The sequence below is a fragment of the Canis lupus genome, chromosome 11, assembly GCF_048164855.1.
Source record: "Canis lupus baileyi chromosome 11, mCanLup2.hap1, whole genome shotgun sequence".
Lineage (NCBI taxonomy): Eukaryota > Metazoa > Chordata > Mammalia > Carnivora > Canidae > Canis > Canis lupus.
In genome coordinates, this window is record NC_132848.1 from 25,201,462 (window position 1) to 25,225,481 (window position 24,020).

Here is a 24,020-nt window from a genome sequence, read left to right on the forward strand (position 1 = left end):
CTTGTATTTTCTGAAGTATTTAAGAATATATGCCTTCAAGAATTTCAGAAAGAAGTACACTACAGGAAAACAGATATTTTCATAAACACTTTCATTGTATTTGAAATTGTGCTCAACAACTTTATACCTATTTTACTTTATATATATATTTAAAATTTATTTTTATTTATTTGAGAGAGAGCAGAGTGAGAGAACACGAGTGGAAGGGGAAAGGCAGAAGGGGAGAAGCAGGCTCCCTGCTCAGGGAGACTCAATCCCAGGACTCCGGAATCATAACCTGAGCTGAAGGCAGACACTTAACCCGCTGAACCAACCAGGCACCCCCTTATTTTAATTTATAAAACTTAAGAACGAAGTAGCATATGTGATCAGTGTTTCTATGCAATAGGGTGGCACTGTGTCTTCCCTCCTGCAGCTCTGGCAGGCAGTTTTGTCATTAGCCTTGAAGAAGCTGCTGTTTTCGGTTGAAGAGCCAGATGACCACATCTGAAGGCCAAAGAAAGGGCAAATAGGGAGCAACTTGGTTCACTTCTCCCATAATTTAGTTATCTTTGTTTCCCAACTAGCATTTTATCTTTACTGTTATATTTTCAGTACATATTAAGCATAGAATAGTTTAACTGGCTTCCTTTTCTTAATATATAATTGACCTTCTTAATGTATATGTACGTATATGTGTAATTATGCATGTAAATATCTGTATACATAGGTATATAATTAGTATATGATTGCCCTAGTCAGTAAGTAATGCTTGATATTCCTCCTTGCCGCTTGCTTCTGCCTACATTAGTTTGGATTCTGGTGTGCCTGTGAATCTAAAGATGTGAAGGGGATATGGTACTGGCTTTACTGTAGACTGAGGAGGGTTAGGGCAGCTCCTGGGGTGCTTTTGGCCCCGAAGCCTCTCAGAGTTCATGCTGTTGGTGTCATCCAGGCCTTCCTCATTTCCATCTCTCTTCGGGGCTTCTCTCCAGGACAGCTTCTAGCCGTGGCCTTAGAATCTTCTCTTAAGGCCTTGAGAAAACTTTTGCCAGTATGCTGGCTAGATCCTAGATCCTAGAGCGAGGGAGAGAGGAGAGTGAGTGCACACGTGTGTGTGTGTGTGTGTGTGTGTGTGTGTGAGAGAGAGAGAGAGAGACTCCTTAGACTCTGTCGTTACTGAATCATAAGAAATGAATCTTTACGTGGACTAATGAAGCATATTGTTCTATTTTTGGTTAACTTAAAGAATCTAACAGGAAGTATTCTGAATTTAAAATGTGTGCCAATGGCCATCAGAGTATTAAGGGATAACAATAATCCTCTCCTCTCCTTCCCCCCCTCCCCCTCTCTCCTCTCCTCTCCTTCCACATGAAGCCTGTGCTGAATTTCATATTCAGTCTTGTTTCCCATCGGGGTTGTTCTGCAGTGGAACAGTTGTTAAAGGGGATCAGGGGAGAATGATTTTGCTTACTTGACAAGATGTTGATGTGGTTACAGGCTAAAACATTGAACTTCCCAGTTTGGAATTCTGTCTTTGTTTTCAGTATCGGTAGGGCTAGTATAGTGAGATAAATGAAGTACAAGGCAGTGTGTGGACAGCAAAGTGACCTCTGTATGGTTCTTTTCCACTATGATCTGACGCATAAAGAAAAAATAGCACAGGGCACAGTGGTCTGATGACCAAATACTTGTTGACCTGGAGAGCAGAAATGTTTTGTTAATTTCCCACCTGTGAGTGTGTTCAGCGCAGGTTCCTCTAGATCTGGCCTGTGCTGTGTGGAAGAACGTTATATGACAAGGCCCCAAGGCCATGCAGAGAAGGATCAGAGCCACTCGCGGAGAAGGCTTTGCATATTTCTTGTTCAATGCCAAGACATTATATTTATTCTTGGGCTCATCCAGTAGACTGCTAAGGTTGACGAGTGTGAGTTTAGGATAGTAGATGTTGTCCTAATGGCGAAAACTCACAGCAAGTCTCATATGTAGGCTGTGATCATCCTGGCACCTGACTGCTCGCACTGACAGATGTGCAGGCACCTGAGCAAGCTCTGTGCTTCTTTCCAACCATTCATTAGGTCACCTCCTGGAGGGACAGTTCACCAGGATGCTGGGTGGCTGGATTGGGTGATGTGCTCACTTACGCCTGCTTATGTTCATACATTCAGTTTGCCCACTTGGCAGTCTCTTGTCCACTGAGTGTACCTCAGGTCTTGTGCCAGCCCTGGGGTCCATGATGGTCGAGACTCCGTTCTTACCCCTGAAGAGCTCATAGTCCAGTGGGGTAGAGACTTCTAAGTGCCAGGGTGACGAGTCTTCTCATAGAGCTGGAGGGACCTTATTCTGCTGTGGAGAATGGAGAAGGTTGGGGAAAATATCACAGTTTGGTAGTGGGTTTCAGAGAGAGGGGCCTGTTGGGCAGATGAGGGAGGCAGAGGACACAGTGTGTGCAGAGGCAGGGAGAGGGAGAGACTGTGCCGAACCTGGGAGTCTGACATGGCCAGACTGCAGCACACAAGTCGATGTGCTTCAGGTTCCTCTGACTTAGCAGGCCCAAACCAGTTCTTTTCCATCCTAAACCGGTTCTTTCTTCTGAACTGTTTCTCTTTGTGGCAGTTCCTATACCTTGCCTCCAGAATGAGGAATTTTTAATCCCTTTTCCTCCTCTGCACCTCCATTCCTGGCATAATCACTTGCTGTGTCCTCTGTTCTTCCTGAACATTGCTCCTCTGTCCTGGTCTCTGAACCATTTCTCTTCCTCTCTATCCTCTAGAGCTGCCCTGGCCAGTATAGCAGCCACTGAGCACATGTAGCTATTTATATTAAAATGAATGAAAAGTCAGATTAAAAAGACAGTTCCTCAGTTGTACTAGCTGCCGTTCAAGTATTTTGTAGCTGGTGGCTGGTCTGTTGGACAGCCCAGGTCTAGAGGCCTGATGGTGTGTTCTTCACTCTCCATTGGAGGGAGCTTTCCCTCCTGGACTGTGACCAGGTCCCTCCCCATGACCTTCCCCAGGAGCCCAAACCCCTGGTGTGGCCCTCAAGGGGTTTTGCCTGCTGGCACCTGTTTTACCTCCTGGTATCTAGCTCTTCTCTCTCCTGCACCCCCCGCCCCCCCCTTCTTGATCCTTTCATACGTTTTTACCTTAGTGCCTGCTACACTTTCTCTCTCCAGAATATCATTCCCTGCCTGGGCATTCCTGTGCAGGCTGCAGATTTAGCGCCCGGCTCTCTCCCTGGCTTTCTTCAGGTTGGTCTCATTTTCTCTTTGTACTCCAGCTTACTTGTAATCACATGGTGGTACTTGTCTCTTAGAGAGTACCGACAGGTGCTTATCCTTTGGTGTCGTGGTTTGTCTCTCTCTGTGGCAGGCGTGCTGATTAGGCTGTGGGGACACATAGATTTAATTTCAAAACCAACCCTTTACTTGCCAGGTAGCTTTGGGAAAGATATTTAACTTATATTCTCTGAGTTTCAGTTTCTTCATCTGGTATTTTCCTTGTGTTAAATGAAACCAAATGCTTAGAGCTCCTGCCTGTGCTCTGATGGCTATTCCGTTGTAGCTGAGCCATCACTCTAGAGTCATCCTGGTACCTGTCGGCCATGTGAAAGCCGCATTATCTACAAATAATGATATTTTGTTTCTTTTCTAATTCTTGTACCTTTTACTGATTTTTCTTCTTGCATTGGCCAGTACCTGCAGTACAGTTTGAATAGAAAAGGTGGTAAGAAGCAGCCTTTTCTTGTTCCTGTGCTATTTGCTACAGTTCTGGTGAGTTGTTTTGTTGGTCTTTGGTTTTGCTTGAGATCCATCATGCCCCCCGCCTCCATTGCATTTATTTTCTCTCTCTCTTTTTTAGTCTAGAAGTTAAATTCTCTGTCTAGCCCTTTAGTGGTTATGCCCCAAATGTCTTTTCTGTCTCCTCTCTGAAGGATTTAAAACATTTTAATTCCACACCCCTCCCAACTTATCCTGGATTTCTTTTTTGAATTTTAAAATCCTAAAAATTAGATACTGTGTTTCATATAATCAATGTTTATATGTCATTGTATTTACCCTTATATTTGCTTACCATTTTTTCTTGTGCTTCAAACTTTCCCTCTGAGATCATTTCTTTTTGCCTGAAATAGATCCTTTAGAATTCTTTCCCTGTGATGTCTTTGGAGGGTGGTGGTGGTGGTATCTATTTTATCTGTTTGAAAATCTCAAGTTCTTATTAAAAACTAGTTTTGCTGAGTATGGAATTCTGAGATGGCAAATATTGTTGCTCAGCATGTAGAATATATCACTGCAGTGTCTTCTGGTGTTCATTGTTGCTCTTGGTCCAGTTATCATTCTTTTTGGTCTTTTCTCTTTGGCTGCTCTTATGACCTTTCCTGTGCCTTTGAGGTTCTAAAGTTTTACTTTAATTTATCTTGGCATGCTCTTGCTTTTTTTTTTTTTAATTTTTATTTATTTATGATAGTCACAGAGAGAGGCGCAGAGACACAGGCCGAGGGAGAAGCAGGCTCCATGCACCGGGAGCCCGATGTGGGATTCGATCCCGGGTCTCCAGGATCACGCCCTGGGCCAAAGGCAGGTGCCAAACTACTGCGCCACCCAGGGATCCCTGGCTCTTGCTTTCTTTCTAAAATCTTGCTTGAATTCATTGGGCTTCTTTGATCTGTGGTTTTGTGTCTTTCAGCATGCTGAAAATGGTCTTTAAAGATTGCTTCTTACCCATCCTTAATGTTACCTCCTTCTGGAAGTTTCTTAGATGTAAGTTAGGCTTCACTGTTTTTCCCAAGTCTTTAATCTTTTATATTTTCTTTCTTTGTCTCTCCTTGTTACCTGAGAGAAAAAGCTGACTTATCTACTTATATTCCTTCTTTAAATTTACCTTTTTGTTGTCTTTAGATTCCTTTATGATAATTTAGAGTATAATAGAGTGATGTAATTATATTTTATTCAGCTTTTAAAATTTTTCAGTGGGAGACACATTAAGATACCTGGTTTACCTAGCTGCTGGAAACAGAAGTCTGTTCTGTCATAGTGTATGTTTGTGTCAGAGCCTAGCACATTCCATGACTCATTCATTCCAGACGTGTTTATTTTGCTCCTATTGTGCATCACTGCTAAGGATGCAGGGATGAACTCAACACAGTTCTTGTTCTTCAGGAGCTTCTGTTCTTGTGGGTGGTGAGAGACAGTATATAAATACATAATTTGTCATGGGAAGCTGAGTATTATTTAAAAAATAAAACATCTTTTGGGGGCTGATGTGTCAGAGAAATGGGGACAGGTTAAGCTTTTTAAAGAAGGTGGTATGTGATGATGATGTGAGGGAGCAAAGTCTGCAGACCCTGGAGGAGGGGTGTTCCTGGCAGAGAGGAAGCAGGTGTGAAAGTAGGCCTAAACCTGGTGCATTTAGAGGCCCACGGGAAGGTCACCGTAGCTGGAGGAGCCAGGGCTAAGGGTTGGAATGAGCCAACACTGAAGCTAGGAGCTGGGGCCAGATCACATGGGACCTTGTAGGTCAGAGTGAGGAGTGTAGATTAGTAATTAGTGTTTTTCAGCATACTGAAAGATAAAACTATTGGCAAGTTTGGTGGCTTGACCCAGGGTAGCTAAAGCAGAGATGATGTGAGGTGGCTACACTCTAGCTTTGTTTCAAGGTGGAGCTGATGTAGCGTGTGAGGGAAGGAGAGGCATCAGGGGTGGCATGGGGGCATTTGTCCTAAGCAGCTGTGTGGGTGATGGAGCTCTTTACTGAAAAAGAAATACTGGATAGGATCCTGTCTGGAGGATGGAGGAGCCAGTGCTGAGTTTTGGGCAGAGAGTCACAAGACCATCCAGTAACTGGTGTGCAGAGAAGAGGGAAGAGTGCGGAGGCCTGGGCCCTTTGGGCTTTATAATGGTGAAGGTGCTGCTGGACGGGGTTGGAAGGTGTATGGGCACCTGTACTGAGTGACTATAAGTGATACACACAGACACGAAGATAAAGGACATGGATTCCTTTACCAGAAATCTTGGATTTCGTGCTTATGGACGTTACAGAAGGGGCCTAGGGCACTGCCTTGTTTTCCTTTTGAATTTTCAAGGGACCTAACCAGTATTCTTAGGACCAAAAAATTAAATACACATATGCAAAAAAGAAAACCCCCAAACTCACATATTGCCATCTAGAGAGGGTGAATAAAGTTCCCATTTACTTGAATATTTGCTCAAGTGTCTCCCCCTGAGGGAAGACCCTTCACTGACCACCATCCTGTCTGTGCTAGCCCCCAACACTCTGTCCCTACTGGCTTTATGGCCTAGCCCAGCCCTCAGCACCGCCAGCTGTGACATTTCCGTCCTGGTCTGTTTGCAAGTCCTCCAGGCCCTAGAACGTCCGTGATGACTTTCTCACCCCGTTTGCCCCTGTGCCCCATGTGCCCTGTGCCTGGCATGTCAGAACCCCTCATTACACTTTGCTGAATGAAGCAGTTCACATTTTGGTACATAGCCTCCTGGACTGTTCTTCTGCATAATCACCCATTCTTAAATCTGTATTTTTAAATAAGCTAAAGTGGTCAGTGATTTAGACCTCAGGTGCTGCAGCAAAGCACGACCTGTGCCCTGGTGGGCATCTGGTGCTGTCTCTAGTCTGCATCCAGCCTCTCGGAGCAGCTCCTGAGCCTGGGCTGTGGTTGGAGCACCTCATCCTCTCACCTGGCTTCAGGCTGCAGGCGTCCCCCTTCTAAACCCCCCTCCTGCTTGCCTCTCCACTGTCCTCTACCCTCTGTCCTCCCTGTCCCCTAAGCAAGTGTGAGCTTGTCTTCTCTTTTTGGCTGTATTGTGAACTCCTGGGCTGCAGGGCTGGATCTTATTACGAACTTCACTTTGCTCCCTTCTGCCAGCTCTTAGCAAGGTTTCTGGCATTCAGAAAGTCAATGTTTAAAAAAAGAAAAGGAAAAAAAAAAAAAAAAAAAGTAAAAGGGATAAGTTTTATACAAAAAAATTATACAAATCTGTTTGATTTAATCTAATTTTGCTGAGTTTATCAGAATAAATTACATATTTTATTGAAAATGTTTAAAAATTTGGTACACAGGCTATTTCTTGAGCTAGCCAAACTGACAAATATTTTTTTAAGGATAGGCTCTTTGAAAATCCTTTTGGATGGAGCACCGGGGTGGCTCAGTGGTTGAGTATCTGCTTTTGGCTCAGGTTCGGATCCCGGGATCCTAGAATCAAGTCCGTCATCAGGCTCCTCACATGGAGCCTGCTTCTCCCTCTGCCTGTGTCTCTGCCTCTCTCTCTGTGTCTCTTATGAATAAATAAATCTAAAAAATAAAATAAAATCTTAGAAAGTCCTTTTGGAAGCTTCCCTTTGATTTTACTTCCCCTAGCTCCAAAGCATATAATCAGTTGCTCCTCACAATCCTGTCTGTTTGTCACACCAGGTCCAACCTGGCCCTGAATCTTTCTCTGGAGCAGAATGCTTTGGCTTGGGGCCTTGTACCTTTGAATGAAACGGAAGATTGTGTTGACAAAGTGGCACCATAGTTGAGTGCGTAATAGTTACAAACCAAATCCTTTTGTGTTTTGAATGACCTTTTTTTTTTTTTTTTAAACTTCAAAGGCACATATTCACAGCACTGCTTGAGAAGTACTTGAGCAGTTTGTTTCCTGGCGGCTCTGATGAGCGTGAGGTCTCATCAGTGATCTCCCACCTGCGCTCGCACCAGGACGAGCTACTTTTCATTGCACGGAGAGCAGCAGCGCGGGGCAGACGTCACTTCTTGGAGTGTCATGAGTGACTCAGGCTTGGGACCTGGATAGCGTGACCTTTGGCACCCTGCCATTCTTTGGCAATGATCTTTCTCTTCTTCAAAGCCACAGCCCTGTCCCAGGGCTTGGCCGCAGAGCCTGTGTGCTCCTGGGCCACAGTCTGTATCTCCTCTGCCTGGAGCGCCCTTGCCTACTCTCCAGCTGGTGAATCCCCACTTGGGCTGTCAGCCCTGTGCCCCTGGGTGGCCCCTTCTGGGTGGTCCCACAGAGTTTTGTGCAGCAGTTTCTCCTGGCACTTGGCGCTCTGGTGGAGGTTAAGTGTCCATCAAGCCTGTGAGCAGGAGGATGCCTCCGTGTCGCGTCTGATGTCTTTGGCTGAGGCTGGCCCCCAGTCGCCCTCACTGTGGCGGCCCGCTGTCATCCAAGACCCCCGTGCTGGCACTGTGCCAGGACACAGACAAAGGCCATTTGATCCTCACAGCCTTGAAGACAGATTGGATTCCATGTTACAGAGCAACAGTATCAATCACAGACCTCTTAAGTATTTTGCCAGGGGTGGCTGGGCCATTAAGGGGTCGTGCCAGAGCGCCTCGTGAAGAATTCTAGACGCAGGTTTCAGAGGCCTTCTAGATGTGTGCATCCGGGTATGCTGCGTGCTTCTCACCTGCTGTCCTCAGTTTGCAGGTGGGCTGCGGCCCCTCTCGAGAGCAGGTGGTGTGCTCGGTCCGACATGGGGCCGCCGCTCTACACAGGAAAAGAGGCAGCGGGGAACTGCCCACAGAGGCCCTTTGTATGACAGGAAGTCCCGCTTGTAGAAGGGGCTGCCTCAAAGTGGAGGGGCTGAAAGAAGCCAAGTGGTTGACCTGAGGCCACTGTGACTCATGCGTGTTGTTAATAATGCCCTTTGTTGAATCTTGGGAACCTGCTTCAGCAGACCTCGGAGGCGGCCTGTAACCTCCTGCTCCCGGCGGGCAGTGCACTCCTCTTCCTCTCTTTTCCTATCATGTCTGTCCTTGGTGAATGCCCCCATTTTCTTGCCTGAACAAAGGACAACCTCCTGACCCATTCTGTATTTTTTCCTTCTGCTTTCGCCGGAAGACTCTTTCTGGCTCATCTGGGACTACGTTACTTTTCCTTTTTAGGATTTAAGTAGGTCTCTTGAGTTGTAAAACTTGCAGCTCAAGGAAGAAGTATCCCACTGGGCAAGTGCTTCTGACTGAGAGAAGGAATTTTCGGGGAGTGTTTGATGTGGCTCCTCAAAGATTAGTGCAGGGAGAGTGGGGCTGCACTCTCAGTCTCAGAGAGTCTTGGGTAAGGATGAAATGAGGGTACCCAAATCGACAGCCCGGTTCCCTGGAACTTCATCGCACACATCTTCTTCTATACCTGTGGCCATCTGTCACCTGTTAGGTGGTACCCTTAGGATGTAAGGACACCCTGAAGTCATTGGGGGAACTGGTGGCGGTGATGAGTTGATGTGTCCTTGTGTGCTCTCCAGCTCTGACCACCAGTGGGATGTGAGACGAGCCGCAGGCTTCCAGGAGGGTTTGTGTGCGTGTGTGTAAAATCCCACTTGTGTGAAGGCGTTCTCTGGTTATGTTGTAATAACACCGCTTTGGTTTTTGGCAGGCAGTTTTATGTGTTGTGGTGTGTCTGGGGCTCTTTGCTGGGTTGACATGGTGGCAAATCAATGAGCGCTTGTTCTTTAGTCCCTTAAAATGAGTCTTTGTTGAATGTGACTGCCTGGGCAGTCGGTCTAGAATGCTTACCCTCGTGAGGCAGAAGCCACATCTGTTGAACGTGTTTAATCCTGGGTAACAGATACTGTCTTGAGATTTTGGTGACCTCGGATCATCACCCTCTTCCACATTTATGGTGGTAGAAAAATCAGAACTGCGAAGACCTTTATCATCTAGCTCACCACCTCCATGTTGTGGAGGAGGGACAAGTGTCAGGAGGGTCTGAGTGGGACAGATCCACAGATGACTAGAGCTCCCTCCCCAGTCATGGGATGCTACCTGGGGCAAGTGATTTCAGTGGCTCAGCCTTTGTTTGACTGTGTGTGCAATGAGGCCTCCTGTAGACTTGATGTATGAGGGGCCACGTGTGGAATGGCCCAGAGTGTGGTAGATACAATGTGTTACTCCCGTCACCATGTCAGGAGCCAGGAGGGACCTGAGATGTGTGCTGAATTCTGGCACAGGGTGTCAGACCTGCCCCGGCAAGTCCTTAGACTTTATTATCTTTGTCCATTCTTCATCCTTGGACTGCTGTGGACTTGGGGAACTTGTACTTTTGGCTGCCCTGCCCTGGATTATGTTATATACATTACTTATGTGTCCCACTCGGTCCAAACATTTAAACTGGCACCGCAGGTTGTCAGCTGTGGCCAAGTGAGCATAGCGTGACTCGAACGCAGTGGAAATGGTGAGGCTGGAGGGGGCTGGTTGTTGAAGCTGGGAGGCCCTGCTGGCCACGCTAACTCGTCTTGGAGGGGATTCCAAGTTGCAGCATAACCTAATCTTCCAAAAGGCATGTCAGCAGCTGCGGCAGCATCATGGAGGATGAAAGGAAGGGGCACTAGACTTGTAGGCTGTTAGTGGTCTAGGCAAAAGCGGGTGATGGCCTTACCAAAGATAGCCACTGTTGTGGGAATGGGTGAAGCAAGAGGATTCAGGAGGGACTAGTGTTGTCAGCTCTTGGAAACTGATTTCATGTGGTAGGGTCAGTAGGGAGTTGGGTTTGGGAAGAAAAGGAGTTTCCACCTTGAGCAGTTGGATGAGTGTTGGGACCATTTCCTAATGTGGGAAACCCTAGGGCTGGAGTGGGCTCAGGGAGGGTAGGAAATTGTTTGCAAAGACTGTGTGAAATGGCTCAGCAGAGGTGTCTGGAAGGCAGTTGAATACATGAGTCTGGACTTTTGGGCCAGAGACTCAGATCAGGGGACATGATACGATATGTGGGAATAGAAGAGCTTCTTAGGTAACATGTGCTGCTAGAGAGTAGGGCCTGAGTCAGAACCCTGGGGAATGGCAACATCTAAGGCCCGGGCAGAAGAAAGGAAGAAAAAGCAGGAGGGGCAGTGTTGTGAACACTGGGGGTGTGATTGTAGAAGGAGAACACGGGGGTAGGGAGGAGAGGGTAAGGATACCGAGAAGACCTGAATCTGCAGCCTGACACGGGAATGGCCTTTGCTCTCTAGTCTGATTAGTCCCGTCAGAGATGGGAGAAGAAGCTGCAGGAGATGTATGGTCAGCTCTGGTAGGAAGCTTGGCTGTGAGGGGTGAATGGGGGAGTGAGGTCCAGCGGCAGGAGGAGGAGGCAGGATGAGGGCCCAGCCTTAGACGGGGTGGGGGTGGGGGTGGCGGGGCCAGCCAGTGGGCGCAGATGCCTCTGAGGGGTAGCAAGAAGCGTCGGGCCTTCTGGCCGACCACCTGCCAGTGTTCTGCGAGAGGGAAGGGAGGCAGCCAGGGAGAAGGTCTGCAGGAGCCTCTGGAGAGAGCTGGGGAGAGCTGCCTGGAGGAGGCAGTGACGAGGACCCCCGCCCCCCACCCTGAGGAGGTGTGACTTCCAGGCTGCTCAGGGCTGGAGGCAGGGTGATGGGTTGAGGGTGGTGTTACCACCGGGCAGGTGACGTCTCTGGTTCCCGTGGTGCCGTGAGGGTAAGAGGGTTGAAGACAGGGCGCCGGCCAGCCCAGGACAGAGGAAAGAGGAGGTGTGGAAATGGGGAGGATTTGTCTGATGAAAGACGACTAGGTATTACTGCCCCCTGAATTTCTGTTGAGTTTTCCCATTAACATGAATCCTAGTCCAAAGGAAGAAGCATGGTTTTTACAGTTATGGAGGGAGGTTCTATGGTTACAAGTAGGAGTCAATTGAAAGTAAACACTGGGGAGTAAACATTGAGAAAGTGTCCGGGCATCTGAATGATGAAAACTTTATTGTGTGCCCACTACTCTGCTAGGCACTTTGGCGCCTACAAAACAAATGAGGCTGTTAAACACCTCCCAAGGGCCCGCCCGATCTGCCTCTCCCTCTAAGTGTCGCTGACAGGTGGCCCGCCAGCCTCTCCTTGAACTTAAGCGACGACACTTCCTGAGGATTCCTTCCTGGTATTGGAGAGCTTGAATTTTAGTGAGTTTTTCTTTGTGTAAAGTCATGATCCCTCCCCTTGAAACGTGGATCCAGGTTTGTTATGTGAAGGAACAATATTTCTCTTTCCCCAGCACAAATACATATCTCTTAAAAAGTGCACATGCTAAAGTTGTTTCACAGAAACAAGGCACTCAGCTCCATCACCACGTGGTCTCATCCCTGTCACCCCTGACTTGATTATTTGTTGGTTTAGACATTCAGTCACTTTGCAAATATTTGAATGTCTACTTCATGCTAAGCAGTGGGGTTACAAAGATTAAAACACAGAATTCCTGGCTTTAAGGTTTATATGTAATAAATGTCTCTGCTCAGTTTTTTCCCTTATACCCAGTTTCAAACATAAAATGATTTACCTGCTTGCCCTTTAAAATGGCTATGTGGTATCCACTCTGTCCATTCACCATTGTTTTCTCAGTTTGTGAGCATTGACTTGTCTCTAGTCTGCTGTTATAAATATCACTGGGATGAACATTTTGTTCAAGCTATTTTTTTCTTTGAGTTTATTTGCTTGGGGCATATTCCCCAGAGTGGGACCGCTGGGCCAAAGGTTGATAACTCCCTTGTTCTGTATTTCCAGATTTTTCCATGAAGCCTATCAGCCATGTTAGAGTACATTCTATTTTCCTATACCCCACCCAAACTGGCATTGTCCTGTTTTCTTATTTTTATAAGTTATTTCTGTTTTTTTAAAAAGTTGTGCTTTTTTCCCCCTACACAGTAATTTGTTGTGCCAGATTTGGCTAAGTTATGCTGCAGTAACAAGCGAACCCCAAATCTCAGACTTACATAATAAAAATGTCTTATTCTCTCTCTGCATATCCCTTGTGGGGTGTTGGGGGTGCCATTTTGCACAGTCACGTTGGGACCAGGACGATTCAGGAGATTTCCCCATTCCTATAGCTGCAGTGTGATCCTTCCCAGTGGATGACAGCCAGGAAAGAGAGGGCTGGGTACTTTGAATAGGCTTTTCACTAGGTATGTGGCCTGGCTTAGCAGATGGAACTTCTGTGAGGATTCCTGTCTGTGTCCCAGCAGTCTTTTTTCCTTTGTGCACATTTCTGACAACTTCCTTGTGTGTGGGGTTAGGATCCTTGGTCTTCATAGGAGTCCTTAATATATTCTCAGTAATAAGATTTTTATCAGTTGTGTTGAATCCATTTTTCTTTGCTTTTTACCTTACATTTTATCGTGCAGAGGTTTAAGTAATTACATAAGTCTTGGGCACATCCATCTTTTTTTTTCTTTTATTTCTTTAATATCACAAATTTATTTTCTCTTTCTTGGCACCGTGCCCAACATGGGGCTTGAACTCATGACCTGGACATTAAGAGTTGCACACTATACCTAATGAGCCAGCGACGCGCCCCTACAAGTTTATCATCTTCTTAAAGCCAGAGAATAAGCTAATTCTTTGAGTTGCTTAAAATAGACATTTTGCCTCCAAATGACACTTCACCTCCTCCAAATATATATAATGTCAGGTGGTTTTAACTAAGTTAACTTTGGTCCTTGGTGATACTTATTCTGTAACATGAAAGAAATCTGAGCACAACAGTGCAAAACCTCCTCATTTAAAAAAAAAAAAAAAACACTGAACAGAGTAGGAATAGAGGGGAGCTTCATTGGCCTGATAAAGGGCATGAATGAGAACTCATTAGGTTTGGAAAGAAAAGACTGAAAGGACAAGGATGTCTACTCTCATCACCTCTGTTCACATTACCCTGGAGGCTCTACCTAGGGAAATGGAGCAAGAAAAAGAAATAAAAGACATATAAATTGTAAAGAAAAAAATAAAGCTATCTCTGTTTGCAGATGTCATGTTCTTGTGTATAGAAAACCCTAAGGAATTCACTAAAAAACTAGTAGAACTAATATCTGTGTTCAACACAGTTGCAGGATATAAGATCAATTTATAAAAATAATGGTATTGCTATACATTAGCAATGGATAATCCAAAGAATTACAAGACTCATATACTGGAAACTGCAAAATATTGTAGAGAGAAATTAAATGTGACCTAAATAATGGAAAGATATCCCACATCCAGGGACTGGAAGACTTGATGTTGTTAAAATGGCACTACTCCCCAAGTTGATTTACAGTTTTGATGTGATTCCTATCAAAAATCTCAATTGCCACCTCTTCCCCCTTTTTGGTAGAAATTGACATGCTGATTCTGAAATTCTTATGGAAATATAAGGTATCCAGAATAGTCCAAATAATTTTGAAAAAGTAGAACAAAATTGAAATATTCATACTTCCTCATTTCAAAAATTTCTACAAATCTATAATATATAAGACAGTGTGGTATTGGCATATAGGGTAGACATATAGATCAGTGGGAGAGAATTGAGAGAACAGAGTTCAACTCTTACATTTATATGGTCACTTGATTTTGGATGAGGCCAGCAAGCCAATTGAATGGGGGAAAGAACAGTCTTTCGACAGATAGTGCCGGGACAACTTGATATCTACGTGTAAAAGAATGAATTTGGACCCTTACCTCATACCAAATACAAAATTTAGTTCTAAATAAATCAGAGACCTCAATGGAAGAGCTAAATCTATGAAACTTTTAGAAGAAAGCAGGCACAAATCTTCTTCCCCTTGGATTGGGCAGTGGTTTCTGAGATATGACACCAAAACACAAGGGAAAAAATAGATAAATTGGACTTTATCAAAATTAAAAACTTGTGTGCTTCAAAGATACCAAGAGAGTGAAAAGACAGCTCACAGAATGGCAGAAAATGTTTTCAAATCCTGTATCTGGTAGACAGAACAGATATGTAAAGAACTGGATTAAAACCCAGCAATGAAAGGACAAATAACCCAATTAAGGGCAAAGGATCTGAATAGACACTTCTCCAGAGTTGGTATACAAATAGTCAAAAAAGCACATTAGTCATTAGGGAAATGCCGATTGAAACCGCATTGGGATGTTACTTAACCCCCATTAGGATGTCTGTAATAATAAAGGCAGCCACTGACTAGTGCTGGTGAGGATGTGGAGACATCTGACCCTAGCCACAGCTGAGGGGTAGTGGGGGGTATAAAATGGCACAGCTGCCTCGTGGAACAGTCTGGCTGGCTGTTGGAAATAACTTTTGAAAACAGTTCCTCATGAAGCTGGAGAGTTACGATATGACCCTGCAAGTTCGACTCCTAGATACTACCTGAAAGAAGTGAAGACATATGTCCAAACACAAGAGTTTTGCATAAATGCTCACAGCAGCATTTATAATAGCCCCAAAGTGGAAACAACCCAAATGTCCATCAGCTTGGATGGCGCAGTATTTCGTGATAAAAAGGAACAAAGTACTGGTATGTGCTATGGCATGGATGGACCTCGAAAGCATTGTGCTGAGTGAAAGAGGCGGTCATAAGAGATCACATGCTGCAGGATTCCACTGATGGGAAATGTCGAGAATAGGCAAATCCAGAGAGACAGTAAGTAGGTGAGTGGTTGCCTGGGGCTGGAGGTGCAGGGATGGGGTGACTGCCAGAGGGTATAGAGTTTCTTTTTGGGGTGATGAAATGTTTTAAAACTGACTTTGGTGATGGTTGCACAGCTCTGAACACATGAAAAAAATCACTGTGTACTCTAAATGGGCAAATTGTCTCTCGATTTAAAATAGGAAAATTTTCCTGTTAAAAAATAGCAAAATTCCAACTTCTTAAACCATTGGCCCTCCCACAGCCTCTTTAGGCCAAATGATATTATTCCTTTGTGTGTTCCTGAGATAAAAACTTTGTTGACCCTCCTAAGTTGTGACTTCCAGGATTAAAAAACAAAGCACCAAGGTACAGGAGGAGGAGGCAGAGGCAGAGGATGCTGGCATGAAGGGGAGGGACTGGGAGCAGAGAAGACCAGGGCCTGGCAGGTGCTCCATCTCCAGGGCCTGCTAGTCTCCCTGTGTTCAGAGCAAGGCTAACGTTCTGGTGGCACCACTTGCTGCCTTACCCGCTGACCTTGGTGACTCCGCTTCTGTCCTCCTCCCTTCCCACATCTGTTTAAGGAGGAGTGGATGTCAGAGAGTGCCTGCAGGGCTGCGGGCGCCTGTGTGTCACCTGTATTCTCACCTCCAGGAGCCTGGCTCACTCAGCACACGCATAGGCTTGTTGACCCTCTTCTGTGCAGCTCCTGAATTTCAAGGGGGAGAAGAGATGGGCTTACCCTTGAGCAGCTCATAGTCTGATGATTTACTCTGCAGGGTGTCTTCTTCCTTCATTGCACAGAAAGCTAAAAATCTGTTTTTGCAGTAAGCTGCTCTCTGAATTAGCGAGCAATTAAGAAGGAATTTGGGTTTTTACGCCAGCGCTCTTGCCTTTTGGTGCTGGTTTTGACTGTGTCATAGATGACTGTGTAATAGGCAGGCAGCATGTGTGGGGCTAATCACAAGCATTGGCCTCCTAGAGCCTCATTGCCCCGGAGGAGATCCCCTGCTGCAGGGTACACTGTGCATGTGCCAGGGGAGAGAGCCCCACTTGAGAAATCTAGTAATCGTGTCTGGTAGAGCACTCCCATATTCCGCAGTTTATCAGACGCCTGGTAGATGCAGATGCCACTACAATGCCAACTTGCAAGAAGTCAGGAGCTTTAGCTTGTTCATTGTGATCTCACATCCCTGTAACATGGTAGGTCTCGAGATCTGTTTATTAGTGAATGACTGGGTGAGTAGAGGGACCGATGGCGAGATACAGTGACATCGTTTGTACGAGGGTCGGTAACTGTCCCTCAGTCCTCCCAGAGCTGGGCAGGGCAGGGAGCAGATGCTGAGGCTGCACAGGTAAAAGCCACCACTGTGAGCACTGGAATTGGAGCTCCCGCACCCTGGTCTCCTGTACAATCCAGGCCCACTCCAGCCCAGAGCACAAAAGTGGTTACGTTTCTCATCAAAGGGTTTGCACCGTGGGAGTGTGTCCTGGCCCTGCTGAGTGTTGGCCCTTGTGGGGATCGTGGGGAGGGGAGAGGCTGGAGTCTGCCTAGGCCTGCTTCAAATAATTTTTCTTTCAAATCTTGGGACTCTGTACATGTTCTTGAACCACTGTTTGTATTCTCACATTAATATCAGATTTGCAAATGTGTCATTTTTGTCCTTTTTAAAGTAACTTTTTTATTTTTAAAACTGTGGAACACCAAGTCAGTATTTAGCTTTGGGAGATTTTCAGTCTGAGTCTCCACATTCCCAGGGTGCCTGCCAGCAGAGGGAAGTCTCACAAGTATGACTGCAAAAAATCAGTCCTAGGCACAGACCCGTCCGCTGATGTGTTTCCATCGCATGAGAAAAATGAGTTTAGGGGCATGGCTAAGTGCTTTTGGCTCCAGCTCCTCCTTACATTGGGTGAACTAACGGCTGATGGGCTGTACTGAGACCACGTGACTTTGGGTCTTGCCTCCCTTTGCTGCCGATTCTCATAACCTGGGACTGTTTCTACCTAGAACCGAAAGAGCCAGAGGAGCTGACAATGACCAGGGAGGAGGGGTGGCCATCCACTTGTTTTCTTTGAGGAATTAGCATGTAAAAGACACCAGGGGTAAAGCATAGTCATTTTAAGAGTGACTACAGGACTCCAAGTCCAGAGTTTTGAAATGCTAGTTTCTCACATAGAGAAGTCTATCATCTCTAATTGATCAAGATCTAGTTCAGACGGTATGTTCTCTCTCCCTTTGTCTTCCCTTCACCTGTGATCCGGTCTGTCTTTCTGTCTCTCTTTTTAAGATTTATTTATTTTAGAGAGAGAGAGAGAGAGAGGATCTGAAACAGACTCTGTAGTGAGTATACAGCCTGACTTAGGGCTTGATCCCAGGACCCTGAGATCTTGGCCTGAGCCGAAACCAAGAAATCGGCCTCTTAAGTGACTGTGCCACCCAGGTGCCCCATGCTGTCTCATTTCTTGGGTACTTGTTCTGGGTTATACGTAGCTAAAAGGGCAGGACTCTGCCCCCATGGATTTCTCACGGAGTAGAAGGACCTCTGTGAGCCTCACAGTTGGCACGCGACGGGAGTGCTGACTCTTAACTCGGCCAGGCTGGTGGGAGATGGTGGAGCCCAAAGGACCTGGGGAATTGCCAAGTGGCCTGTTGGAGCCAGGCATGTCTGTACCTCCTCTGCTCGATGTCCTTGACACACAAGTGCGAGGTCTTCCTAGAGGAAAAACTTCCTTATCCACTTCTGAAGCCTGCTCTGTGACAGAACAGCATATTTTAAGATTTGAGTTCACATCCTGTAAGATAATCGGAAAGGAAAGGTCAAGCCTTTTAACACCTCCTTGGATATCCCAAAGGTGGAGGCTTTATTAAGTATTTTCAGCTTCTGGGGCTTTCCTTTCTTTTTCATGCCAGTTTTAAGAATAAAATAGATACACCTTTCTCTGGATCCTTCAGAACCATCTCCGTTTTCATTTTTAGGCCTTAGGAATGCACTGCTGAGTTTTTGTGATTCATATCTTCTGCTTCTTGGTGAGCCCAGGAAATGGTTTAGAAACTAACCCCCTAGTGCAGATCGAGAGTGAGGGATTTCAAGAGACCCTACCTATGCTTACCTAAAGTTGACTGCTTGCCATGCTTCAAAACCATTTACATTCTGCATGGGTCGGAAGGCATCAGTTCTTAGCACTGTCACTTTGAATCTAGTGTTTAGCAAGATGATTTTGTTTTACTCTGCAAAAGTGTGGGCAGGGGGTGGTGATGATGTGATCTGGGGAAGGACTGCTGCGTGAGAACAGGGGAGCCTTCTGGAGGTGGGAGTAGGGAGGAGAAGGTGTTCCAGCTTCATGTCTGTACAGCTGGCCCTAGTGTGGGATTCTCGGCAGTGCTGGACTTCCCTGCCTCCTGGGGCTTCATGGGGTCAGTGGAAAGGGCTTGGGGCCCATGTCCCTGCTCCTTACCCCCCAGCGGCCCTTGGGCACATCTGGGTCGGGGAGGGGAGAGCTGAGCTCAGGAAATGCAGGGCACAACTGCTGCTGGGCATGTGCTTGAAGGACCATTGAGCCAGAGAACCAGGGTGGAGGGGTCAGGGGTCAGGGGTCAGGGGTTGACATTGGTGGGATAGAAATTGAAAGAGTGAGGTCATTTTGTTTTACACTCAGGATTCTTTTAGAACTCCTGCGTCATCCTTTCCGCTATTGTCTGCCTGGTGGCGGTCACTGTCCCCTCTCACGGGGCAGCACTGCAGTGACTGTTTTGCCATTCCCCTGCCGTGCCAGGCAGGCCTTCCTGCCTTCAGACACGAGCTTCCTTTTGCCACGTGCCTTTCCCCTGGAGGCTCTCACGGCCTTCAGCTTTGTCTCAGATGTCACCTGTTCAGTAGCTCTAGCCACTCCCTGTAAAAGTACAGCCTCCTTTCCGCCTTCTGCTGGTCACTTTTCCTGCTGTGTTTCTCCACATAGCGGCTACTCTGATTTATTCTCTGTCGGCCACTTACACTGGAGTATGACTCCACAAGGATGGGGATATTCGTCTGCTCTATATCCTGTTGGATTCCCCAGCACCCAGAACATAGTGTGACTGTAGGTATTGAAAGAATGGGAAGCAAACAGCGTGTGGGTAGTTACCATTGTATTCCCAAGGGATATATGCTAATTTAATGAAAAGTAAAACCTTCCCTTTTTTTTAAATTTTTTTTTAATTTATTTATGAGAGAGAGAGAGAGAGAGAGAGAGAGAGGCAGAGACATAGGCAGAGGGAGAAGCAGGCTCCATGCACCGGGAGCCCGATGTGGGATTCGATCCCGGGTCTCCAGGATTGTGCCCTGGGCCAAAGGCAGGTGCTAAACCGCTGCGCCACCCAGGGATCCCAAACCTTCCCTTTGGATTACTGCTTCTATTTAATAAAAAAGGCCTCTTCATTTCTCGTTTTGACACAAAATGCATAATATACATTTTCACTGATCACTTTGAACCACTGGCGGCCCCAGTCTGTCCTTAGCCTGCATTCCCAGGCTCCCCTTAGCGTGTCCGAGTCTGAATAGATCACCTACTTGATGAACAAGGGGAGTCTTATGCTAAGTCCAAGGTCATTCTGCTGCATCTCATCTCATTTGCACTAGAACCAGGAAAGGGAACCAATATTTATTTTTTGCCACGTAAGAGAGAGGCACATCCTTGCATTACCGAAGCTAATCCTCATTAAGAAGCCTGCAACGTGCTCATCATCATGCCCATTTTATGAGTGGGATGTCAGAGGCATAGAGCAGTAATGTGATTTGCTAGGGCATGTGGCTAGTAAGACTGAGATGGCTGGATCAGTCCCCTTCCTAGCCACCGCTGCTGGGGACATCCCTGGAGCCCCTCACAGGGTACACAGATCTCCTCAGCTGTGGTGGTGAGCACGTAGAGCATGCTTTCCAAATCTTCTGTTTGATGCTGCTGCTGGTTGGTCACCTGTGTTTCCCTTGGCTCAGTGTGTTCCAGTTTTCCTGCGGTGTGTTCTCAGGTGGACCTTTGTCACTGTGGGCAACACTCCTGCTCAAAGCTGGCTTGTGTTTGAGGGGTTTTCCTAGGCTTTTGATACAAACTAAATTGAAATCTCAGTGATTATGGGGCTTGATGAATGATTTATGTTGCAAAATACTTTAAAATTAGCCCTAAACAAACAAAATAAATTTTAAGAGATTGCCTAAGTATAGTTACTTCATTGAAATTGGTCACACACACACACAAAAAAAGAAAGAAAAAGAAAAAGAAAATGGTCACCAACTGGCAGCAAAGCTTTTTGCAAACAAGTTTTTCTGGTGTGTAAATGAGTGTGTAGTATATCTAAAACAGGTCTTTGGGCATGTGGAAGAGTGGCAGTTTGCACGGGAGAATAATTATTTTCATGGGAAAAAGAGAGGAGGGCTATAGCAGTTAGGGCAGGGTAAGGGGAATGCAGGTAAGGAGGCAGGTCCTGGGCTACTGAGGAAAAACGGCACAGATAGCACAGGACTGAGGTTTCCTAGAAATTCGCTCCCTGGGTCCATTCTTCCTTCAGCGACTGTCTCTGAGCAGCTAAAGGCACTGTGACAGGCACCAGGGTACCCCCAGGAGCTAACAGTCTAGTTGGGAAAATAAGGCTCTAACCAAATAATGGCACCATAGAGGACCTGTACTGGGACAGTGATGTGGGGGGGGGGGGTCATTGCTGTTATTTTGGGGGGGGGGGGCTCCTCGTTGGAGGTGACACTCAAACTGGGCCTTGCAGGTGGGTAGGAGTAACAAGGAAGGGCAGTCTCAGTGCACTGCCCCTGTGGTTGTTCAGGGCCTGGCTAGAGGTGAGGCTGGGCCAAGCAGGTAGGGCAGGCCAGTGCAGGGCCCCCCAGGGCTGAGACCTGGGGCTTATGTGTGCAACTGCCACATTAAAAGGTTTGTATAAAAAAAAAAAAAAAAAAAAAAAAAAGGTTTGTATAAATGTAGTTGGAGGACATGCCATGGAGATGGGGCCCAAGGGGAGAAGGTGGGGGGCAGTGCACACAAGTGAAGGGGAAGGGTGGTCACATATACAAAATACCTTAAAAAGTTGTACATTAATGATAGAAACTGTGCTGTAGTTCCTTAACCACATTTACTAGTATTTGAGCACTTAGTATAGCACACTCCAGGGCTTCAGTTATGCTTTTTGAATTTAGTTTGGCTTTTATTAAAAACCTCGACAATCTTCTTGTCATGAATACACATTTCTGTGCTCTCATCAAACTCTAAAACATATAAGGTCTTATTCATATCAAGTTGCTGGTAAAATAAGAGAAAATTTTCAAAGCTTCCTTTTACTTTCTTTGTCTCACGTTTCTCCAGTAGGGAAAAGGACTGGGAGACTGTCAAAGAACTGGCTGTTCTCATAAGTATTTGAGGAGAACAGTGTGAGTCATTGTAGCTTTTTGCTGGTATTTTAGTATCCGGTTTATTTTTAAACAGTTTTGTGCAACTGGAGTTTCTTCCGTGGTTTCTGTTACCATGGCTCCATAATATTTCCTCAAATCTGCTTGTTCATCCTTTCACACACTTCAGCATCAAATTTACAATTCCTTAGAATCAGAATATCTTATTATATCCAAGAATGTTTTTCCAGTTGCAATAGCATTTTGCTCCAAAGTGGAAAAGTTAGTTGTTTTTCCCATCAGAGATGATGGGAGGAGAGAGGGTGTAGTTCTGTGAAGGATAGTGCAGTGAGGGACGAGTGGGGGCCCTTAGGAGGCTCCCAATGGTGGTCTAAGCAGAGGACCAGTGACATCTGTGTGGAACCGTTTCCCCTTTACATTCCACTGGGACATGGGGGACACAGGATTGGCAAGTTGCCATGTTTGCTTGGGACATGCTGGCATTGGACGTTTTGGCTCAGACGTCCAGCAGACTCTTGGTTCTTGGTTCTTCTACAGTGTGAGTGTCTGTCCTCTCACTCTATTTATTTTTAGACTTGATTGAAACTTCTACCCTGGGAAAATCTCTTGTTTTTGTTTTTAATTTTTAAAATTTTTAAAAAAGATTTATTCATTCATTCATTCATTCATTCATTCATTCATTCATGATAGACATAGAGAGAGTCAGAGACACAGGAGGAGGGTGAAGCAGGCTCCATGCCAGGAGCCCGATGCGGGACTCGATCCCAGGACTCCAGGATCGCACACTGGGCCAAAGGCAGGCACTAAACCGCTGAGCTACCCAGGGATCCCCTGTTTTTTGTTTTTAAAAGATTTTATTTATTCATGAGAGATGCACAGAGAGGAGCAGAGACACAGGCAGAAGGAGAAGCAGACTCTCTGCGGGGAGCCGGATGCGGGACTCCATCCCAGAACCCCAGGATCATGACCCAAGCTGAAGCCAGCCGTCCAGGTGCCTCAGGTCTCTTGTTTTTAAGAATCTGTAGTCAAAGGAAAAACTGCTGGTCCTGGCAGTCAAATGCCCTCTCTTCCCTGAATTTAGGATGATTCAAGGAGATACTTTTCTGCATTTCATTGCTTTGAGCAATGTGTATTTCTTAAAGAGTTATTCAGGATTTAAAAGAAAGTCCCAGGGATCCCTGGGTGGCGCAGCGGTTTGGCGCCTGCCTTTGGCCCAGGGCGTGATCCTGGAGACCCGGGATCAAATTCCACATCGGGCTCCCGGTGCATGGAGCCTGCTTCTCCCTCTGCCTGTGTCTCTGCCTCTCTCTCTCTCTCTATCTGTCATAAATAAATAAAATATTAAAAAAAATAAAAGAAAGTCCCAGAATAATACTGAGCCATAGAGATAGTTTGTTTCCAGTCTCTAAAAGTCTTTATCTCTTTGACTTTTCAGTGCTAACCAGGTTTTCCTCTGACACATAAAGGTAGTATCAAACTAGGTTCTGGGTGGGGCACTTGAGTGGCTCAGTGCATTAAGGCATCGCATCTGCGTTTGGCTTGTGTTGTGATCCTCGGGTCTTGGGATTGGCCTGCATAGGGCTCGCTGCTCAGTAGGGAGCCTGCTTCTCTCCCTCTGCCACCCCCTTGTGCATGCACACAAACTCTCTCTTTCAAATAAATAAATGAAAGCTTTTTAGAAAAACCCAACTAGGTTCTGGGTGTGTGTTTGGGGTTCATTATAGGGGACAATCTGACCAAATATTTTCAAATTCTGTAAATATAAATGTTGACTCAATAATAGAGCAAGTCCTAATACTTGAGAGTTTAAAGCATATAGTGACTGGGCCTTTGGTTCCTGACACAGTTGCTTCTTCTGACTCAGACCCTTTTGCAAACAACAAAAACATACAAAACTGGTTCCGGGTCCTTCGGAGGTTGTTGCCCAGGAAGCTCCAGGTGGGAAGGTCTTCTGAATGAGTGACTGACTATACAGGCTGGCCTTGTAGAAGAATTTACTTTTTAAGAAGCACTGAAAAATTAAATTTTGCTGTCAGCTCAAGAAACATTTTATGGTTAATCATCTGAGTAGTCTTTTTTCCATGTAATCAAAGAGATGTCAGTATGTGGCTTCGTGAATGAAATTGTTAACAACAGAATATTGCTGTTAAGATCTTAAAGATCTTGTAATGTGGTAGTTGTGCGAGGTAGGGCTGGATGAGAGAGGATGGTCAGGGAGGCTCTGAGGACCTCTGGGCGGAGGCCCATGTGGTATCATGGAGCTTGCCATGCAATTGTCTTGGGAAAGAACATTCTAGGGAGAGGGAGCAGTGTGTGCA

General features: G+C 45.9%; 1 protein-coding gene and 1 long non-coding RNA gene across 5 annotated transcripts in view; one reads left to right on the forward strand and one right to left on the reverse strand.

The window, feature by feature from the left end:
• Positions 1-24,020, forward strand: part of PACSIN2 (protein kinase C and casein kinase substrate in neurons 2) — a 136,484-nt gene that overhangs the window by 53,323 nt on the left and 59,141 nt on the right. The window lies entirely within an intron of this gene.
• On the reverse strand, positions 1,837-13,470 carry LOC140642720 (uncharacterized). Its single transcript, XR_012039140.1, has 3 exons — positions 4,053-13,470; positions 3,125-3,364; positions 1,837-2,325 (listed from the first exon to the last, which is right to left on the reverse strand). It is a non-coding gene; the product is annotated as an uncharacterized lncRNA (long non-coding RNA).